At 41.0% G+C, this 24488-nt stretch overlaps 1 protein-coding gene across 3 annotated transcripts in view; it reads right to left on the minus strand.

The window, feature by feature from the left end:
• slc8a3 (solute carrier family 8 member 3) overlaps positions 1-11075 on the minus strand; it is a 78719-nt gene extending 67644 nt beyond the window's left edge. For all 3 annotated transcript variants that reach the window (XM_018727413.1, XM_018727412.1, XM_018727411.1), the window contains exon 1: positions 10885-11075. The gene's annotated coding sequence lies outside the window, so the exon portion shown is untranslated. The remainder of the gene's footprint in view (positions 1-10884) is intronic.
• Between the last annotated feature and the right edge of the window lie 13413 nt (positions 11076-24488).

Consider the following 24488-nt stretch of genomic DNA (forward strand, 5'->3'; position numbering starts at 1 on the left):
GTTAATGTTCCCTGCAAACTTTCAGGTGTGGTGACTGTGAAGCGACTGTAACTTGATCCCAGTCAACTGACAACATGTGTCTAGAAAACTTTCATCTTGAACACATTTTTCCCAGCAGGGAAGAAGTACTGCATGCGATGAAAAGGTGCAAGAGCATATCACACTGCATTAAATCTGTGCTACAACCAAACGAGTGGACCGCACATTGTTACGGACCCATCGCATCCTTTTACTTCTGAAACCCGGCACTTGAGGGGGTAGAGTTCCTTGGGCTCACGCCACACATGCGCACATTTGTTTGTCCCATACACGCTGAAAGTCGGTTTTGCCAGGTATCATCATCATCATCACGGAGCTGTGCACAGCAAACTTGCTTCAGAATGCTTCTCTGAAAACTCCCCTTTGACCTATTTCACATACAGTATACAACCACATTGCTATGGTGCGCAGTGAACGCTGCATACGTTTCTTCAGATACCGATTTTCCGCTCTTCCTTTTCTCAGTTAGGGACTATTGTTTCAGGCCATTACTCCTTTACAATTATGTATTTCCATGTGCCCTCTGACACCTTCGCTTTTTATCATTTCCTGCCAAGCAAGTTTTACATACATGCTACATATGCTGGGTCATACTGCTGGATGTAAGACACAGCCTTCTCATGCATAAACACTATGGAAGAGTATATCTGTACAGATGGTACAATCTGTCTAGAGTATATTTGGCCTCAAAACTTAAATTAAAAACAAGAAATATTGTGACAAAACCTTAAAATGACTATTAAAAAAATACTAATAATTAATTTACAAAACCTTAAAGTGAGTATATAAAAAATAACTAATAATTCAATTCACATTCAGTCAAACGACATAAATCGCAAGTCAGTAACTGACTGGCTCCTCAGTTTGCAAACACAAATGGGACCAAAGTCTATTCATAACTTGATTTGTTCATAACTCCAAAGTCACTTAAACTACTAAGTCACAGTTAATGAAACATACATCATACAGACATCCTTTATTTATTTATGGGTTAGGTTCTATGAAGACATATCTATAATAGATACAAAATACTCTAAGATTTCCATCCATCTATCATCAAGAACTGGTAAACTCAGGGTGACAGTGGTCTGGAGCACGTCCCTGAAGTGCGAGGCAGGGGGGCGTAAGTACAGCTCCTTTTTGCTCCATAAGAAACATAAACTTGAGAAAATACAGCAGAAATTTTCTGTATGTTCAAAAGTTTGCTACCTGAACACTGGTAACACAAGAACCCATCGTTCTTGTGTTCTGCAAAAAATTACAAGTGTTTATGCGAGGACATAAGACTTTGAGGAATTAGTGGAAATCCTAGTTGAAATCCTATATAGTCCAGTTTCTCAATGATAGAGTGAGGAAATAAAATGAATCGAACGTACACCGATTAGCGTAACAACCATACAGTAATGTATGGTTTATTGGTCCTAACTCCGCAATGTTGTATCCGCCCACCTTGCTCGATGAATCAAAGAATACTTAATGTCCAGTTTTTTTCCTCCTGTGAAAGTCTTCAACTTGAACTGCTCCAGTAAAATGTCCAGCTTCACAAATGGGCTCAGCATACGTGACTTTGTGCAAAAGCGCTGGCAAAAGGGCTAAGCTTAGAAAATGATATAAACCAGTATGAGCCTGCAACTTCTCAGTAGACTGGCAGTGCCAGGCAAGGATCCACCAAAGGAATGACATAACGTTGTACCGGGTGCTTGATGCCTCTGAAAGAATTCCTTGGGTAAACATGGGCAGTACAAGCGAGTCCCTTCTTCATACTAATGGAACAAGGCTCTAACTGATAAAGGCTTCCACAGCTGCTGAATCTGTCCACTGCAAAACAAATACCAATAATATAAGACTGTTTCCCAAATCCAGAGTGTGTGCCATCATAAAACGCTCCTGAGAAAAAATGCCTTAGCACAATACAACCAATTCCCTTTCACGACACCCAAAAAGCTGGGAAATGAGATGAAATGTGCCTTTTGTTTGGTGACAACCTAATAGATAATTCGGGGTTTGGTAGGATGGCAGTCAGCCTCAGCACAATGACAGAGGCCTACCGATGACAGAAAACATGGAAACAGAAAGAACTGTACAAATAATTATAATTATGCAAAATTACCAAGCTTTTATCACATACCAAGCATAAGAGACTGTTATTGTGAAGTAAATTCCATGCTTGGTTATTTGATATATACATTTATTTCTGTGTGCTAAAATTGTGTATTATTAGATGTAATTAACATTATTTACTAGTATAAGAACAACTGGCTTAACGTTAACGATAATGCGTAACGTAAATGTCCACTTTGTGATTCAAATGTCAAATACAAATTCTTGTTAACTTTTCTTATCCTACCCACCGAAATGTATTTTATCAACATCAGAACTGCCAGAGCTGAGATACAATTATCTTTTGCAGGCTGTTTCCATACATATTTTACAATATAATAAAGTGTCAAAGTAATTTCACATTGACAGAATCAGTAATACCAGGTATATGTCCAACGAACCACATTTCACAAGACAAACACGAGTCAATGACTTTGAAAAAGGTTACCCTGCTGAATTTTAAATGCTTCAAGCCATTCCAGATGGAAAAAACAAATCTGTCAGTGTTTGCCATATTAATGCAAACTAAATAAAAAGTGACTAGAAATACATTTTACTACTGTAAATATTATGTACTGGCTACAGAAGACTGCCTTTTGGGAAAATGTGGTGAAAATTATGCACTACATTGTAAAACCAGAGATCAGGTTTGTTTGTCTGCTACTGCATATCAGCTTTTGAATGGTCTGATGAATGATGAATAAAATCACATTGAAATTCTGAACTTTAGAAAAGAAAATATTAATTCATAAATAGTGTTTAAAAGTATTGTGAATGGACAATGTCAGCACTAAAATTATTTAACTGTTCAATATTGAAATAAACATCATTCATATCATTCCAGTCATGAGCTGGCAGAAATGCCTGAAAATTACTGACTTAAAATTAAAAAGTATGGTACTTTTGAACTAGCAAGGTAAGTAATGTCAGAATGCATGCAAACTTAATTGTGATCCAAACCATTTTGTAACAGGTTCAAACGTGAGTTGCATAGTAACACAGGGCACAGCTTTCGTGCAAAATTTTGAGATTTTCACTTTAATTGAACTGATTCATTTATATTACTTTATGTAGCAAACACTTTTCTCCAAAGCACTTCCAGTGAACTCTATGTAGTGCTACCAGCCCACACATCTTATTCACCGTGGTGACTTACACTGCTAGTACTGTACACTACTTATAATGGGTCACTCATCCATACATCAGTGGAACACACACACTCTCTCTGTGACACTTACACACTATGGGGGAACCTGAACAGCATGTCTTTGGACTGTGGGAGGAAACCTACACAGACACGGGAAGAACATGCAAACTCCACACAGACTTAGCGGGGATCTAATCCATGTCCTCTCACACCACCCAGGTGCACCATGTCACCCATGTTTGCTGTGGTCCTGGTCAACCGAGTTGAGTGTTAAAGCAGCACATCCTAATGCACGATATGACTAATGAGAAACACAATGCATAAAACTGAGGGACACACAATACCTTGAAAAAGTATTCACCCTTCCCATCAATATTTTTTAACGCAATTTGATATTTCACCTTAAGATTTGAATCCATGGAATTATTTTCCTGAAACATTTATGATTACAAACATAAAGACTTTCCCTTAAGTTAATACCTAGTAAATTAAGTGGTTATGGCTACATAATTTTGGCATGTTTGTATGATGGAATTTTTACCCATTCCATCATGCAAATTTGTTCTAATTCTGTCAGTTTATATTTTCTGCTGATGGACAGTATTTTTAAAAATCACACCACAGATTTCTGATAGGGTTTAAATCATTGCAGAATACTGACCTTCCCGTTTTTAGGTTTTTTCATCCGTTTTGGGTCACTGCCCTGTTGAAAATTTCACCCTAAACAAAAAACACCTGGAAGAAGTCCTCTTGCTGGATTTGGCTATAATGGGTTTAATACATTTTCTTAATGGCAACATTCTTTGAGGGGGTGTGATGGCGCAGTGGGTTGGACTGCAGTCCTGCTCTCCGGTGGGTCTGGGGTTCAAGTCCCGCTTGGGGTGCCTTGCAGCGGACTGGCGTCTCGTCCTGGGTGTGTCCCCTTCCCCCTCTGGCCTTACGCCCTGTGTTACCGGGTAGGCTCCGGTTCCCCGTGACCCCATAAGGGACAAGCGGTTCTGAAAATGTGTGTGTGTGTGTGTGTGTGTGTGTGCAACATTCTTTGAAACCCATCCTATAGATAAAAATGGTAAGGTGGTCGGTAAAAATAGTGCCTCGGAGTTTTTGACGTGCTATGTGCTTGCAGCTCAGGGTGTGTGGTGTTTGCAACCCAAATAAATGTGCAGGAAAAGGCACCGATAAACCACTTCTGCTCCTCTTTTACCACAAACCCCACATAAGTGGTTGCAATGAGCTGAATTTGACTTGACAGCATCCACCCTACCCTATGATCTTGCCACCGACATGGTTTTACCAGGAATATGAGCTGTATTTTTCCACGAAAACAGTGTATCACTTTCAGGCCAAATTAGTGGACTCTAGCCTTGGGCCACAAAATAATCTTCCCAATGGCCTCAGCTTCGGTCACATCACTTCTGGTAACCTTCAGGTGCGATTTAATGCTAGCCTTTCGCAGAAATGGTTTCCGTCTAAGCACTCTCTCAAAGAGGCTACATCTGTATAGTGCTGAAGAGACAGTTCATGTCTGAATGATGTCCCCCAATTTGACCAAATTAAGTCTGTAATAGTGACAGTGCTGCAACTGCCCTTTCGATCACTTCACTGATGATTCCCCTTCTCATCCAGTTTGGTACGACGGCCTGATCTAAGTATTGCCTCAGTTATGCTACATTTATGCTCATTTTGCTAGAACAGATTTAAAATTGGTTCAAAGTTTTGCCAGTATTTATACTCTAAAGCTTCTGCCTAATAAAAACTTGATTAAAGAATCTTATTTAATCTGCTGTTTCAGATGCAAGAGCTAATCATACTTATTGTCCTTTCATGCAACTAAATACAGATGGATTTTTGTAGGACAGTGGACAGTTCATATTTCAATGTTTGTAATCTGGGAAGAAAATTGAATAAATCTAGTCAAATTTAGGTTTGTTAACACAAAGGATGTGAATTCCTAACAACCATTGTGATTTTTAGGTTTTTACTTGTAATATAATTCTACAACATTAATCTTTCATTTAACATTGAAACTATACAGTTACTTGCTTATGAATTTAAATAAAAATCTCATTTACATGTAATTTCATTTGACCTTGCAACACAGCAAAATGAAAAATATTCATTGGGTGGGAATATGTGATGCAGGCATTTTAGTGATTCGAACCCAAACTAAAGTTACAATGATCCGTTAAAAACGTTTTAGTTATTAAATCATTAACTTTCAAAGCATAAATCGGTACCACACTTACTACCTGCAACATATATTTACCTATTCATACTTCACTGACAATGTACAGTATTCAAACGAGTCATCTCCTCACGATATTTCGGCCCTGAAAAATCTGAATACAATAATTTATTTTGCACAACTGACAGTGTTTTATGCAAACTCGTGTATCGGATTCCTTCTTCAAGTGGAACTAATGATTACAAAGATTAAAAAAAACATGTAGAAATGCAACCTTTAAGCACAGAACAGATTAAAAATTCAGCCCTAGAGAAATGCTAAGACCTATTGGACTTGCTTCATCAGTTAGATTTTAAGAACTGATAGACAGTCCTGGTGACAGGTGTCAGAGTGTCACACCATATAAATCACCTCAAGAAATGAGTAGACAGCACACTGAGATTGTATTCAGTATTGCTGTAAATATTTAATTTTTAGTCTTGCAACATGTTTATGCTTATTTCAGTTACGTCAAGGTCTGGCACTATAAAATGAAAACAGCCCGGTTAAATATGATGTCTTCAGTTAGAACAGAAGGAATGGCAGTCTACTAAAATACTGCAGTACTGATTTTCCTCATTGTTTAAAAAGAAATATTGACTCCATTATTACATGTAAGGGATTTTTCCACAACAGTTTTGCAATTTGATAAGAGTTACAAAATTTGTCGTGCTGTGTGATATTTAAAAAAATCATTAACGTTCCAGATATACTTAAAAATGGAACGCTAACATTTCTATAAAAAGTGACTAACACCAGCCTATCACGTGTAAAATAAGACTTAAAAAATTCTAATGGACTACATGTGATTTCCATCATCCAACCATTGCCCAACCATTGTTAACCTCCTGTCCAGTTCAGAATCACAGCGGTCCAAAGCCTATCCTGGAAGCATAGGGCATGAGTGTACAAGGTACACACCAGCTCATCGCTAGGTAATCACACACATTATAGGCAATAATGTGTAAGAGTAAGAGTCACCAAATCAGCTGAAATACATGTCCTTGGACTGTGGATGGAAACCACGGCACCGGGATGAAACTGACGCGGACATGGGGAGAACACTCCACACAGACTGAGCTGAATTTAAATTTAAATCCAAACCCATAACCCAAAAGCTGTAAGTCACCAGAATGTGCATGTGGTTTGTCACAGTAAATGTTCTTAAAAAGGCAAGTATGTCATCACCTGTTGCCATCGTCATTTCCTGTACCATTCACACCGCGGTCCAGCACATCATTAAATGCGATTGCCCTTTTTCCATATCACAGTTAGTTTTTGGCTTATAATTTGAAGTTCATGCTTGAGCAGCCATGTGCAGTGTACACAGAGGCTTTACTGAGCCCAGTGTAAATTCCCTGTTAAATCCACACTTGGCTAAAGAGATGTCAGCTCTTGTCAGTCCAGACCAGAAAATGCATAGCTATAACAGTTAAAATGGGTAGGGAAAACAGGTCATGGGGAAGAACTGAATCAGTGTTTCCCATTCAAAACAAAAACATTACAGACTCAGAAAACAAGAGCTCCTTTAAACATCCATCTCCAATAAAGCACACACTTGTTTAAATACATTTCAAACATCAAATTAACCCCCTATTACAACCTGAATGGTATTTTGGCCTGCACAGATATGCTCTAAAACTTGCATATAAATCAATACATACTATGACTAGGATGCAATTTTGAAGATACACCACTTACACGAATTAAATGGTAATTCCCAAGTTGCAAAGTTTTCAATAATGCAGTTCCATTATGAGCTATGCCATGCACTGACTGTGAGCCTAAAACAGCAGACAAGGTGGCTGAAATGCGAGATAACTGGTGATGACTAAATTGGGGCAAAAATGAAATGATATACATATTTTTAATCTGCATGACAGCAAGTATTAAAGAAATGTTTTGCAATGGTATCCTTTCGTTCAAGTCAAGCAAATATATGCAAGTCAAAATGTGGATTGAAATGCCTTAAGGTCAAGTTGACTTACCCCGAACCTTCTTTAGAAGCAAATATTTTTGAAAATTAAAGTTTTTTTTGGTGCAGCAAAAACATGTAGGGGTAAGCTCTCAAAGAATGCACTAAAATACCCTTAACTGGTGACAATAATTAACATCCATTTGGGGCATGAATGTCCAATAAGAAAGAGAAAAAACTGGATTAGTCATAGGAAGATATCCACAGCAGAAGTTATACATCCACTATACATCTAAATGCTTGCCACCCAGACTATAACAGCTGACCTGCTCATAGCAGGTGCAACATTCCGGGCAGGAGTACAACTTCGGGTAGAATAACAGGGTGAACTGTACTTTGATGGACAGGGCGTATGTCACATTCCAGGGCTGTGAAAATATATGGTGTATTCCTACACCATGAATTCACATAAAAGACAAGAAAGGTGAATCTAAAGGGTAGTCTGGTAAATGCAACTTATATTTTAATATGCTATTGAACAAGGAACATGCATTACAAACATTTTTTATGGATCGTCAAATATATGCCTTGGCAGTCAGTTGATGAAACCATTCCTATGACAGCCTTGCAAGCTTTCTGGTCTGATAAAATACGATATGAGTGCTAAATGTGAAAGTCGTTTAAATTCACATTTAGTCACTTAGCAGACACTTTTGTCCAAAGCGACTTACAACGAATACTATGTAGCGTTACCAGTCCACACACCTTATTCACCAAGGTGACTACATTGCTAGATACACTACTTACAAGGGGTTACTCATCCATGCATCAGTGAAACACACTCACTCCGTGACACTCACACACTATGGAGGAACCTGAACAGCATGTCTTTGGACTGTGGGAGGAAACCAGAGCACCCAGAGGAAACCCACACAAACAGAGGGAAAACATGCAAACTCTACACAAACTGAGCAGGGATCAAACCCACGTTCTCTCGCACCACCCAGGCGCTGTGAGACAGCAGCGCTACTTACTGTGCCACCCCATACAGATTTTAAATCCTAGAGTAATTGTCAAACTTTTAAGAACATGTCAGTCATGATGCTGAGTGTTGTCAGTCACTCATAATCACTATTTCAATTAGTTGAAATTGACTACTCTGTTTGGAAACAAAGTACAGAGCATGAAGCAGGTATTTAACAAGAATTATTATTGGTTTAGACCACACTGCAGTTAGATTTCATTCACATGAAAGATTAATATTGCAATCCTCTTCATATTCATTGTTATAATGTACATCTGCCATCACAAATACCATGATTTTTGGACAGATACACGCCTTTCAAACGTAAAAAGACCAGCACAAGCTGGAGCAAAAATGAAGTAATATACATACTTTAAATCTGCATGACAGCACGTATCAAATAAATGTTATACAACGGTAGCCTTTCATTCAAGTCAAGCAACAGCACCTCCAGCTAATTTAAGCTACTGACAGTAATTAATATATTAATCATGGATAGTTTCATATTCAAACTGTAAACCTTCCCATATGAGATTACCAGCGAGCCATTCTGCGAAAAATAATACGGGTCAGTTATCGAAAGATATTAGTTAAGTATACACGCAGCATTTCTGTAAAAGACTATACTGGAACAGTGTCTAGCATGACCACATGCACCTCTCAAATGGTTCACGTTGACTGTGCATTTTAAAATGAATTGGCTGCCCACCGTAGTGCTCACCTTCGACCCTGCTGCCACGGATTCATCGACAGGGCCGTAATTCACGAAACTGCATCTGAACTACCTCCTTGGTATTTTACAGCATATAGATAATTTTATGCTGCACAAACAAATATTTTACAGAATTTTCTTTTTTCTTTCCATTACAACCTTATACCTAATTTACGAGCGACAAAAGGGAGGATTTTTGCTTACGGAACAATGCAGCGGAGGTGCGAAGTGGGAAAGCTGGCGAGGCTAGAGAGGCCTGACAAACGAGAATCAGCCCACATGAATCTCCTTTTTCCTATTTTGGGAAGAAGTCGTGGTTGCACCTCAGCTATTTGAGTCCCCAGTAAACATGAGCTCAGCACAGTGAGATGGAGTACATCAGCTGTTACTAAATTAATCATAATGCAAAGAGTTTTCTTCATCATACACCTGACAACATTTACCTAGAAGGGAATCCCTGCTGCAGGACACCACAGCAAAGAACACAAATGAGTAAGCTCCAAAACGTATTCCAATTAAAAATTTGCACGGAAAAGCAAAACCCAAGAGTGAAGCACATCCCAGGAAAAACACAGCTATACCCTTGATATATAAGGTAACAAAATGTTTATGATTTAACAGTGTTATTCGTTACCAAAGCAAGATATATGGTAATTGCACCATTAATTCAAGTGCAATGGCCCTGCATGATTTGCCATGTTGTTGATAATTATTATCATTATCATCATTACCATCATTATCATCACCCTGGGCTGTTATTTTCTCATAGCTGTGCAGTTTCAGACGAGCACAGAACGCCACCAGTTTAACATCCTTATGCGCGAACACAAGTGTCGCCCCGACTCGAGGAGCGCAGCACGGAACGCGCATTATGTAACCGTTCGTCTTAGACATACCGTCTCTTATCATTGTCAACACGTGCCGCGCGGGCTGTGGCGCGAGAAAGCCCGAAATCGGAGGAGATCAAAACGCGTTCTTATAAAGCTCACGTGGAAGATAGGGATTTGAGGAGCTGGAAAATATGCGCCCCATTAGATCATGTTTGCGAGAGGGGAAAAAAGAAAAAAAAAAAAAAAAAAAAAGGGCTGATGATCATGAAAGAAAGAGAGCCTGAGCCATCCCGCAGCTTATGTGGGCTGCATGATCATGCTCACACTCACCGACACGGAGCTGCTCTCGCTCTGTGTGACGAGCACGCAAGAAGATGTGTGCTGGATGTGCAATCACCGATCACTATTGATCTCATCTCATCTGATTCAGTCCAACTGTCCCCGCATGATATTCCACCATTATGAAGCCCAGGCTCAGCTGTCTCCGGGGCGGTTAAAGAAAAACTCTTCCGCCACTGCACTGTGCCGGCGTCTAATATATGATGGAAAAGTTTGAACCAAATATCTGCAATTTATTTTTCAATTTTCAATATGCATGGTAATCGTAACGATGGCTGATGATAATAAAAATGCAAACGCCGGTGTAACACGTAGACCGCACTACTTATCGTGGAGCCACACCGCGAGCGACGCGTCACGTTCCGAACAAACTCGAATGTCAAATTTAAATGCCCGTTCCTTCCCAGTCGGAAGAACGGTGTGGCACTGGAGCAGAAGCAGAGAGATGTCGTATTAAACACCAAGTTTTCATATTCAGAAAGCCGCCGCGAAGCCGGATTCAATTTCATCATGTGGAGCCGCACAGACACACACACACAGGGCGACGCACTTACCTGGTGTGTATCCGCTGAAAGAGAGACGGGTTCGGTCGGCAGGCAGGGAAGGAAGCGACACGAAATCCTTTCCTTTCTTTGGCGATTTTCCGCGTGAACACAAATGTCACTGTCAGCTTTGGGCGTGTTGTTATTGTTGTTTTCTGTATTTTGTACGGTCCTGTCCTCCCCCTCGTCTGTCCAGCGTTTATTGCCCTCCTCCTGGTTGAGATGACACCCCACGCAGCGCGCGCCGCTTCCCGGACCCCGAGTGCTGCCAGTGATCGATGGAGCTGGAGAAATGATGGCTCTCTTCGCCCACTCTTCCTTTACCCCCGACTGATAGACATATATACAGTATGTGTATATATATAAAATATATATCTATATATGCGTGTATTATTATTATTATTATTATTATTATTATTATTATTATTATTATTATTTTCGCAGACAGTTGGAAACAGTCAGTGATCTCCGGGCTGTCTGTCTCTCGGGCAGCAGCAGGCTCACTGCGCGCTCGCGGCTCTGAATCCACGCGCACGGACGGAGCCGCGTCTCGCCTCCCCTTCGCTCAGCCTTCGCGTCACATACATAGACTCTCTGTGCCGGCGCTCTCGACCCCGCTTCCCGAGCAAAACACACACGGACGGAGCACAACGAACGTCAGCGGGCAGCAACGCTTAAAAATGCGCTCATGGGTACCAATACCGGCGCCTAGTCTTGATCCATATTTCATTAAAAAATTCAACAATCTCCCTTTTCACGAAGCTGACGAGGTGAACAACAACACGGCGCGGAATCGCTATTCGAGCCAGTTTCTCTCTCCTTCCTTGTCACGTAAATCCCATGTATGTGGTTTATTTACATCATATATGCGGACCCGGTTCCTGGGAAGGGACGCCCGACCTGAGAAGCATCGCCACAGCGAATTCAAAGATCATGTCTCAAGTCAGCACAACACCGCTCCCCCTCCCGCGTCTCTCTGCCCCCGACCCCCAGAATCACATATATACACACACTCGCGCGCGCGCGCGCCTACGTCATTCCGTCAGCTGAGGGAGAAAACCTGCAACAGAAACCATGAATATGTATCGCGGCAACGGAGAAGGGAGGGTCGTGGAAAGGAGGGAGCGAAAATTGACTGTGACGGCGTGCTTTAAGGCAGCGCCGCGAGTGTGACGCGGAGCCCTGTCGTTCTGTTACGGCCCGCGTAGCGCTCAAGAGGCTTCGGCCGTCCCGTCGCCGAACGAACGTGTCGTGTGCGACGACCAGCGCGCGCTGACCGCGCTGAGGAATTTTCCAGAAGTGCCAGGCAACTGCAGCCTGTGGTTGCTGGCGCTGCGAACACTGCGATTTCAGTGTCCTCTTGCACGCTGGACGCAGACGAAGGGAGAGAATTGCTGCCGTGACCTATATATATATATAAAACACTGAAAGTTCTTGTGAGAAATCGCAGCAGGGCAGCTAAACACCATCCCCTGGCTGGCGCACCTATAGGCTATGGCTTTTTCCCTCCACAGAACCCGTGTTTCCCTTGTGTCAGTCACATCTCCATCCTCTACTTCCTCCTCGAACGAGTGCACCAGAAATTAAGGCTTGAAATGCTTTTTCGTGACGTTTTTGCGTGTAATCTTGACTGACAACTAGCGGCGCGTACAGCCAACGTGCCGCGCACCTGAGCGCTTAGACGTAGGCCTCGTGCTGGACCCAGCCTGCCGGCCAGCTGCACTGCTTCCGTAAAATGTCCCACTGTGGATTCACCCTTAGTGCTTACAAAACGCCAAAGTTTTATCACTGAACAGATTTTACATAAATAGTTCAAAAGGCATAACTTCTTAACTGGTAATGGTTGGCCAAAAGATAAAAGCAGTAGTCCTCAGTGGTGTTGTACATACGTATTGGCGGGGAGGACATTGGACACTGGAGGAGGGACATGGCCCCTTCTTAATACCCCTGTGGGGATCTTAAAGATTTCAGTTCAGGCTCAGTTCGCCCAACTTTTTAAACTTCACTCTGGTAGTCTGTTATTTAATTACGTGTTGTCTTTTAGCCAGTTTTGTCGCACAGAGCAGACCAGACACCTGGGTATGGACCCAATCGCAGGATCATTCATTATAAAGATCCTTGGGACAAGGCAATACTCTTGAGTTGGGGATAAGCGTGGTTCAGTTCAAGGTGCAAACATGGTCAACAATGCGACGCGAGGTTCGATGCCGTGGCAGGCGGGAACAGGAACAAGGTACTCGGAGGAGGCCAGGTAAGGTGCTGAGGAAGCATGGTGGCCACAGGAGGAATGGTTGTCTCTAAGAGAATCCACAACTGGGAAGGAGCTGGGGATGGTTTTTATAGATAACTGCTCCGATTGCGGACAGGTGCCTAATCGGAGTCAGGTGCTGCTGGTTGAGGTATAAGTGTGGTCATGACAACTTTATGCATGTGACACGAGAAGTACCCTGCTCAGGGACACAGCAAAAGTGCTGGGGAGTGGTGCTTGAATGGCCAGGCTTCAGTTTAAGGTTCAAGTTCTTGGTCTGAGCCGATACGCAATCCCTCACCAAAACTGGCCTTGTGCCTGCTTGTAAGTGTAAAAAAAACAAGCAAACCAACTGCTCTTTCACACGTAAAGGTATAACTTTTGTCTCAATAGGACAGCACGCGGTATAATAGGTAAAGTACTTTTGATCAGAAGATACAGGTTCAGATCCCAGCAGGGATCTACAGTTTGGACACATTTTTATATTTTTGCTCCAGTGAATCCCAAACTTTTAAATGTAGGGGGTAAATCTAACATTTTTAATTATGACTACAAAGTGCAAAATATTTCTAAGATTATTAAACTCTTTTTAGAGTATGTGGCAGACTTCAGCTCCCTTGTAAATATGGTAGGTGACCAGCACATCTACAGACTTTTAGGATGTTTCAAGATATGTTCATAAATTGGAAATATGGTCTGAACATCTGAAGGATTCTCAAGTTTGAATAATTTCTTCCATATGGATTTCTAAAAATTATATCATGATGATACCATGATATCTTAAATGATCTTTGTCATAAGATTACAATTGAACATCTGTTTGAAAGATTCAGCTTCATTATATGAGTTCAGCACTCTTTGCAGGCCCTTCTATATTTGTTAAAGGCCACTTTCAACATTCATTAAAAATGTCCAATAAATATTTAACTGTCACACAAGAGGTAACACATGACTTACATAGTGTGTGTTGCTAAGCTGCTTTGATCCAGCTCAGGGAAGCAAGTTCTTGGTATAAACTGGACAAACTGGGCCGTAACATGTAAACACTATTTCACTGTTTCCATTAGTATTTAATGTCTGATGAAAAGTAAAACTGAAAACTGAAATCTTCGACCTCCCGCTGTCACACAGAGCCACCACCTGCTCGCTAGATTCGATCCCATCAACACTCCTACAGACCGTCTCCCCCACTTTTCACCTTCATCTCTAAGATCATCAACTCCTCGTTCTCCTCTGGTTGCTTCCCATCTTCCTTCAAAACTGCCCTCATTTCACCTCTGGTAGAGAAACCCTCTCTGTATCTTGACTCAGTCCGAAACTACAGGCCAGTCTCCTTCCTCCCTTTTCTTTCAAAAACTCTGGAACGGGACCTGTGGTCAGCTATCTGAATTCCTCACCCGGAACCATCTCCTCAACAGACATCAGTCTGGATTCAATGCTGTACATTCCACCGAGACAGCGCTCCTGGCAGTGTCTGATGCTCTCCGGTCTGGAGCGGCGTCCCTCTCCTCGGTCCTCATCCTCCTCAACCTGTCTACAGCATTCAACACTGTTAACCACTGGATTCTACTCTCCTGTCTTGGTCAGTTTGGTGTCAAAGGAACAGCACTAAAATGGTTTGTGTCTTACTCATCAGACAGATCCTACAAAGTGGTCTGGTGGGGCTCCCGTTCATCTCCTCAGCCTCTCTCAACTGGTGTAGCACAGAGCTCGGTACTAGGCCCTCCTCTCTTCTCAATCTATACCTTCTCCCTCGGTCCTGTCATTGCTTCCCATGGATTCAACTACCACTGCTATACCAATGATACCCAGCTCTTCCTCTCATTTTCACTTGGAGCATCAGACATTTCCATGTGCATCGCTGCCTGCCTGTTGGACATCTCCGCCTGGATGTCTGATCACCACTTAAAACTAAGCCTCTCCAAAACAAAGATCCTTCACCTACCTGCTGGCCTGTCTTCTTCTTGCGAACTTCCTATCATACTGGACAACTCACTGATTTTGCCTACCTCCTCGGCTAAGAGTCTAGGAGTGATGATTGGCTCAAGTCTGTCTTTCTCTCAGCACATCGAAGCCACAACTCGAACTTGTAGATACATCCTGCATAACAGCCGCAGGCTCCGTCCTAACAACTGACTCTGTGCAACTACTTGTCCAGACCATGGTGACATCCCGTCTGGACTACTGTAACTCTCTCCAGTCTGGCCTTCCAGCTACTGCCATCAAACCTCTGCAGCTGATACAGAATGCTGCTGCACGAGTTGTATTTGATTTGCCAAAGCGTTCCCACATATCTCCCCTCCTCATTTCTCTACATTGGCTTCCTATAGCTGCCCTGATCGAATTCAAGACTCTGGTTTTGGCCTACAAAACCATCAATGGAACTGCTCCCAGATATTGACAAGACCTGATCAACTGCTACCCCCCAACGAGACTGCTACGCTCCTCTACCTCTGCCCGCTTGGTGGCCCCATGCACAAAAGCTCCAAAGACAAATGCATGAAAACTCTTGGTTCTGGCTCCCACGTGATGGAACAACCTCCCCTTCTCACTCAGAACTGCTGAATCTCTGCCCACATTTAAAAAGGGTCTTAAAATTCACCTCTTCCAGACTCACTTGACCCATGATCTCCTAAGTTCATGTAATGTGTAATTACAGATCTGATGCACTATAACTTTGAGATCATACCTGTTACAACGGATAAACTATCACACAGCTACTCCTGTAATGTAATGTTAATATTTATAGAAGAAATATATATATATCTATATATACATAGTGTACGTATATTATTAGGAATGTGAGTAGGAATCATTGAAATTCTGATAAAGTTTTATGCAGCTACTTGTGTGATGAGCATTGGTTCATATGGTGGAAAGTAACTAACTGTACTTTAGAATCACGTGTCTGCATCTAAGTCCCCTTTTCTGCTGATGTAATGCACATATTGTATTTTCTATGAGATGTATGTCACTTTGGAGAAAAGCGTCTGCCAACTGAATAAATGTAAATGTAAGTAATATTACATCTTGGTAAAATATTCAGCCTTTCCTACTTATAATGATAAATTCATAAAGGGAAAAATGCATAAAATTCCGTTCTCATAATGTTACATAAGTATATGAAGTTTTACATCAGAAATCTCTGCAATGTACCCTCAAAAGATGTTCGCTCTCCTGGCATAAGGGACTATATGCACAGTTCCAGTTCACAGAAGAATTACATTTCTTTGCATCCTTGTTTTCTTGACTGCCATGTTTACTCTGTTTAGCAAAACAAAAAATACTTTATTTACTAATAAGTATATCAGCAGAGCAGATTAACGGTACTGACGTTCTTTGATATTTGAGACAAGACCAAGATAGAAAAGTACCAAAAAATAAGCTTTTCACAGCCTTGGGTCTCTGAATTGGTATAATCACCACTTTCGTCAGCTGAAACACTTAATTCAACCAGAAACTGTTTTTAACAGGCAGACCTCAACAGAATACATTTCCCTGTGAGAGTTTTTCCACTTTGCACAGCTTTTCTATGGGGACACAGCTTTGCTTACTTGGAAAATCAATTTGATCCGGTTTTAATTACAGTACTAAGGACTATACCGCGTAAGCGTATTAGGTTGCTCAGATGGTCGCACTTGTTAACCAAACATGCAATTTAAAAACAATCAAGCTGCAGATAGACAGTCTAGTGCCTGTCTGGTCAGGAAACTCCTCCCAGATAATACATTCCTATGAAGGGTTTTATGTAAATTTCCTTACATTGCTCCTAATATACTTACTGCCACTCTCATAGTTTTTTCTGACTGCTCAAGGTACTTAGAATGAGTCTGGTATCTCACGCTTTCTTTTTTTACACATTTTTTACAAATCTGACATAGTAATTCCTGAAATCCCAGATCGACGAGGAATGTCAAACTATCCAGTTGACTAAATAGTATCGCTGTTAGTTTTGAAGATCCTACAAAATTCATGCCTTTTTGTTCTGATGGAGATGCATATGTGATGGATAGTGATTCCATTTATTTACTCCTCACAGAAATTCCAGTAAAGGAAAGGCAGGATTGCAATATAGCACTGGTCATTTTTGTGGGTTAATTTTTGGACTACAGGCCAGTAACCTAAGTGGCCTGGAATTATGGAAGGCAGCTTTGATTAAATTTGCTGTAATCGTGAATGTTATTTGCAGTAAACACAAAATAAACAGTAACTTCAAGCTGGAGATGAGATCCTCCAAAAGCACCTCAGAGGAGAAGAAACCGTATCATAAAAAAATTGATACGGAAATAGAAAAATTTGCTGTGACTGCAAAAAGTCACGTATGCAATTTAGATACAATGTTATGGAATGTTTTTGTTATATATAACAAAAAACAAATGTTTTGTTTATCCGTCCATCCAGTGTCATTAACTGCTTGTCTTGCCACAGGGGTCAGGAGCCTATCCCAGAGTCACCGGGTGCAATTTATACTATAAATAAAATACTATCATTGAACAGAGATGGACAAAATAGCAGAAACACCTAACAAAATATTAATGTCAATGGACAAATAAGGGGTAGGGCTACCCTTTGCCTACAGAACAGAATCACTCCTACTTGGAATGGTGTGATACAAGTCCTGAACTGTGTATAGTGGGATATTGTACCATTTATCAAGAAAAGAAGCCTCTAGTTCTGTGAGGGGTGAAGGAGATGGAAATCTATTTGGCACTCTGTGCTCCAGAACTTCCTGTGAAGGTTCAGTGATGTTTACATCTGAAGACTGGGGGGTCCAGGGAAGGTGTTCAATCCTGGGATAAGGGAAAATCATGAGAGAACGGTGTTTGCACCATAGGGTGCACCTGGTCCTGTAAAATGGCATCGTGTTCTTTGGTGATTACACAACCATGCAGAGCAATCATAGGACCTAATGACTCCAATAAGATGGCTGCCCCTAAAATTACAGATGTGTTTAAATTTGGCAACAGACATTATGGGTCAAAGGCATTCTTTGGCCTTCTCCAAACATCAACTTGTCTCATCAGACCATATGACTTTTTTCCATCGCTCAGGGGTTCAAGTCATGTGCTCCTTACACAAGGCTGTTCATCTTTTGTGTGTCTTTGGCCTTGGATACAAACAGTTTCTAAATGGAAGCCCTGCCATAAATTTTAACTTTGTGAAGCTCGTGGCATACAGTTTCTGCTGAGAGTGCTAATTCAATTCTGTGGTAATTTTTGAGGCTGTACTTTTGTGGCAATTATCAAATAACCATGCCTGTCCCTGTTGGTGAGCTTTGACTTGTGATCACTGTTCCTTTCTGCTGATAAACTTTGCCCACATTTCACATATGCTGTCATTATTTTTGAGACTGTTACCCTTGACACATTCAATAATTTTGTGGTTCTTGCGACTGTTGGACTTGGAATTCAGGCACTGACTATTTGGCATCTTTGGAACTCTAAGTGCTAATTGTCAAACCTGTTTAATAGTGGATACATACTGCTAAGTTCCACACACACACACTGTCTACAACCGCTTGATCCAAGCAAGGGCTGTGGTGAACCGAAGCCCAACCTGGCAACATACGGCGCAAGGCTGGAGGGGGAGGGGACACACCCAGGATGGGAAGCCAGTCCGTCACAAGGCACCCCAAGCAAGGCTCGAACCCCAGACCTACCACACAGCGGCCCCCAGCGAAACTTACCGTCCCCCTGCTAAGTGACAAATAACCTAATAAGACTCACCTTTGCAGCTGCGTTTGTATCTCGGATTTAGTCACTTCAGTTAAACTTTTTTTTCAAATGGTCTTTCTCTTGTTTTGTCCACCCCATATAATTGAACACCAGAAAAGGAACGAAGTGGATTCGTGTGCTGCTCCTGTTTACTTATGTATTGTATAACTCACTTGAATTGCTCTTAAAGAAGTCCAAATGTAAAAACATATCTAAAATATGGTTTTTACAAACAAAATATACGTTATGCACCAGAAAGACACCAGGCAGCTGCGTTGGACCCTATGGATCTGATGCCTGGTGACAGTTATGCCGGCTGCATGAAATCTCTCCCACTCCATTCACCATTGTCCTTGGCGTGTCGCACATTCACTCCATATTCTCATTGACCATTCCGTGAAGCCCGTACTTTCAGAAGTCAATGTCATAGCATGAAATGTACGCAGAAAAACAGAACCAACCCATTTCTGTAATCAAGGGGAAGGTGAAAGACTAAGCGAGTAATTTTATTGTTACGAGGGTCTTTCCCATCAACCAATCCTTGACACCTCAATCTCTAGTGACGTATGCCTTTTCCACCTCGTCCGTCTCCTTGACAACTCTTGGCCCACTCTGTCTTGGGGAGGGGGAATGATTAGGATGATACATGTGTGTTCTGTTGCTTCATTAGATGAGAAATGAAATGAACAGCCAGGGGGTGCATTTGTTCTGTGTGGACTCACCCTCAGCTACAAGCACAGATTCTATTTATAGAAAAGAAATATTAAAACAAACAAAACAGATCAAACATCCAGCCTCTTGTATTCCCACATTTTTCTGAGTCTCCTGTCTCATCACATTTCTTCATCTCTCAATCTGTCACCGATGCTGCACTCGGTATTTTCATCTGGGGCGAAGACGGGTGCGCACAGGGCATCAGCATCAGGTCCGAAACAAGCAGTTCCAGCTGCTGAGCTCCAACAGAACACAGCTACTCCTTTTCACAAACAATACTGAAGAAAAAACGAGAAAACTGGGGCAGGCAGAATCATACGGAGTCTTTTTTTCAGTAGAGGTCATTACACTATTCCAGATATGCACAAAAACTCCTGGTATATTCCTGTGGTGTATTCCTGCTATTGTGCTTATGGTTACTTTAGATGAAAAGAAACTGATTAATCATGAAATGCCTCCACATGCACGGTACAGTCACTGCAATACTAAACAGGAATGCTGCAAGACTTGACTTAGACAAACGCTTCATTTCAGTAGGCAGTTGAGTTCTGTGTAGTCAAACATAATGCCAAGAATATTTGGAAACCTGTAACAATTCCCTCACTCTCCGAATGGGGAACCCTGGGAAACGCTAGCGTACACACACATTTTCGCACACAAAAGACTGAGCCATTCCATTTCCATTTTAGATAAAGTTTTTTTGAATGATATTCTTTATCAGTACGTATTGTAAAGTGATTCAATAGTTAGTTACTCATGTGCGATGAAGTATTTGAACCTTTGGGTCGACAAAATGGTGCGACTCTCCCGAGGACCCCTTAAAGTTTCCTGTGACAGTTGGTCAATCTCAGTGCTGGCGAGGATTTCAGGGCCATTCCTTCAGATGAACTCAATGATATCTGGGCCCTGCTTTGCATGACAGCTCTCTTTAGGCCCTTCCCAATCATGTGGTTCCAGTTTGGGTTCAGACTGTGACTTGCTCACTGTAACATACAGAAACTGTTCTTCTGTAGGAAATCTATAAATCTAAGTTTTGGTTCAACTTCAGGCTACAAATGGATGGCCTGTTATTCTCCTCTAGAACCTTCTTCATTAACAATGCAGAATTAATGATTTTGTTAATAATGGCAACAATTCCATGTCCTCACACAGCAAATCAGTCCAAAGTCATTGCGGATACTAGTATGTTTGACATACTAGGATGGCGCACACCAACATTAGCCCGATTTAAGTTTTTTTTTGTGACGTTTCTAAATGATATTATTGTTAAAGCAGTATTAATAGGATGACTAAAAACAGATAATGAAAGAGTGGTCTGGAATGCCTCACATTCCATACTTACTGAGAATCATGAAACCAGGAATTAACTTTTTCCACATTTCCCTATAGTCTCTGTGTACACTCTTTCCACTGTTTTATTTATTTAAAAAAACCAAATCAACTGGATATTACTCAAGTTGACATTTCAGAAAAACTCTATTCAAAAAAAGGTATTATGGCAAACGTGAAATTTCTGTAACTGTCATGGGGTACACAAAGGTTATCAACATTTAAATAAACCCATCAAAATTCTAGGTAACACACGGCATTGAAAACTGTACCAATTCATGTTATTGTAGGTGCTTTCAAAGAGGTATCATGTTTTTTAAGTACAAAGCTTTATAATATGACCCAAAAAGCTGTTTCCTTTGTGTTTATATCAGTGACAATCTGGTTGCAGTGTTAGCCTCATGTAAAGTCAAATTTATATTAAAATTGCATCCAGGACCTCATATGAGAGTGTCAGTTTTGGTTATACAAGCAGAAAGTTTGTGAAACAATTCAGGTAAAACTTTTCACAACAAAAAGGTACAATTCAAGCGCCTCTGCCCAGGTTTTGATGTAGAAATATTTTCTCCTAGTCCATGTCCTAAACACAATTCAGCTTGCTGGTTTGTAGAGGTTGAGAGTCTTCAAAGATAAAAATTAAGGTAATCGGCACAATCCTGATATATTTAGAAGGTTCTTTTCACTGACACTGAGAATAATGAAACTGGACACCTCACTCTTTTGACAGAGGAAGGATTCGTGTTATGCTGTTTAAAAAGTACCACTAGAGAACGGAAAGATACTGAGCAAGACAAAAAATTCTGTTCTCAACCTTTCCCACTTTGGTTTGTGCTTTCCCAAGTTTTGACATGAAATACGGACATGAGACATACACAACAAGAGATTGTGGTAGAAGTGTATTGAATGTAGAAAACTGCAATGTGCTAGGAATACAAATGCAGCTCACTGTATTCTTCAAAAGTTTGAATATAGCTCTCTATATTCCAAAGGCAAAAGGTCTAATAGAAGACTGAAGTACTTTCATCAGTGAAGAAAACGCATGGACCAAAAAAAAAAAAATGCCAAAACTCTTGCTGTTTCAGACTCGAGAGCTATGCAAGAATGGAGGACCTGCAGGGTGCAGCACTGTGCACAATCGCCGCTTTCACTTTTCAGACTTAATTAGCTCTTCCAGCCGTGGAAGTGCACAGTAAATATTGAATTTGATTTCTTCTTTTCTTAGCCAGCTTATGAATATTTGATGGTGGTTACTTGAGATTTCAATAAAAAATTGAGAAGCACGTGCTGGATGGACTTTCCTGCTTCCTGGTGCCAACCTAGACAACCTATGAAACAGCATATTTATACTGTACCAGCACAACCAGAACTGAACCAGCTGTGCCCTTAAATTATGAAGGAGTCCTGAAGATGGCACCTAGGTCGACATCAGTGGTCCATCCCGATATGGTTCAGTGTCAAAGGACATCAGGAGCAGTTGAACACAAAGGGTCCCACAGAGCTGCAAAGGAGGATGTGGTCAGCACAAGTACATGAAAACTGCATCATGTGTCTCATACACCTATTGATGGATTAGGTTTTGTAGCATTACACTGATCCATTGAAGGACCATATTTTGCATGTTTGGGAAAGGTATTTCATTTCAGCATCAGAGTATGTGATTTTTAAACAGTGAATTTGTCACAATAAAAAACATAAAAAGAACTGCTGTAAACACAACCACATTTCACTTCCTGACAAAACACACATTACATATCCAGAAGGAAAATAATGTCTATTGGTTACCGAATGGGGCCGTTACTGATTTTAAACATACATCAAGAGAATAAAAATAGTAAAAAAAAAAAAAAAAAATAAAGCATTGTGGCCAGAACTTCATATACTTCTTCACAAACTGACATTTTCATGCAGAACAACACACTAAACATAAAGCATTACCTTCTGTGAAGCTCTTGAAGACAGAATGGTTCTAGTCCTCCAGGTCAGCAGCTCCCTTGCTACCATCAATTTTGTCCTTCTTGCTTTCGCCCGACACCCATCAACAGAAATCAGCTGGTATAATCAGCTCTGGTTACCCCATTAATAGAGCTTGAATCAAAGCCAGTAGGCAAATGAACCTTGCTCAGCACTCTTTTTCAGGGTTAAAGATAGATATCAGCAGAGGTAAGCATGGGTAAAAATGGCTCCTTCTGGAAGCCAGTATGGTGGACCTTTGCCCACATGAGACTTGCAAGTCTACATGACGAGTCTTGACTGCTTCAGATTACTCAAACTTTCAAATCACCTGTCCCACTGATGATCACTAGCTCACCAAACATGCAACATCCTGATTGGGGAACACCTTTAGAACTTGCTCCAGCAGTGGAAAATCTTTCACAAAACATGGATGGATTGGGCATTCGGTTGGCCTTGGACTCCAAAGATTTTTCTCCCACACCCTATTTTGTGTCCTCTTCTCGGCTGCCTCCTGGTCCCCCCCACGTTTGCTTTTATTTGTATATCATTAATGGCTTGTGTACCCATGATTTCACTTTTTACACATTCATGATCTTATGTTAGGCAAACAGATTACCATTTTGGGCAGGGTGCTGTATGAAAAGCAGAAGAACTAAATCATATAAATATGAATGTACTTACACGGAAGGATGACTATTGCAGTAAATCAATGTGACTTGCAATTTCAGTACTTGTGACCCTTGCTTGCATACACGAATCATAATGCCTCCCCTAGAGCAACCAACCAAATCTGTTCCCAATTTTCACCCACTGCTCACTTTAATTAATGCATGAAAATGAATGGAATTAATTTTATCACATTTTTGTCTTTTCTTTGGTACCATATTAACAGCACTATTAAATTCAGAACAGATATGACACATGTTTCAGGACCAGATACGAAAATTGAGGACTACCCCTTGTACACATTTGGATTAAATTTGCATGCAGAGACAATCAACGTTCGGTTTTCAGAGAAGATTCTGTCAGCGCTTCATTTGTTTTTAAGTCTTTAAAAGCCTACTGAATAACAATGCATGAAATGTTAAAGGAACAGTTTAGTGGACATTTCACAACAATGGAGGGATATCCAGTGCAAACACACCTAAGTGTTACAAATAAGGACCTTTTTTCACTGAAAAAGTATTCTTTATTGACACATGAACTTTACCAGTTGTTAAGACACTAAACTCTTCTAAGAAAATTGAGAGCAGTTATGAAAAACCATGAGGCATATTAACTGCTGAGTGTACAGGCTGGAGGTGTGTGATTCAAGTGGATGTTTCTGAATTTTTGAACTCTCATATCTAAAATTCAAACAAGGTTGTCTAATGAATATCCTTTGATTAAGTTCTCAAATAAGGTCATCAGTGTAATGCTTGGTATCAAAGACAGGAGCACAGTTAATTATACCAAATTCATAGATTGGACTGTTTAAATAAATGTAAACAAAGGGTGGCAGAGTAGCTCAGCAAGTACCACCATTATGTCACAGCACCTGCTTGGTGCGAGAAGTCACGGGTTCAGTCCTCACTCAGTCTGTGTGGAGTTAATATTTCTCCCCTTGTTCATGGGGTTTTCCTCCAGGAGCTTCCAAAGACCTGTGTTTTACATGGATT

The sequence above is a fragment of the Scleropages formosus genome, chromosome 15, assembly GCF_900964775.1.
Source record: "Scleropages formosus chromosome 15, fSclFor1.1, whole genome shotgun sequence".
NCBI lineage: Eukaryota > Metazoa > Chordata > Actinopteri > Osteoglossiformes > Osteoglossidae > Scleropages > Scleropages formosus.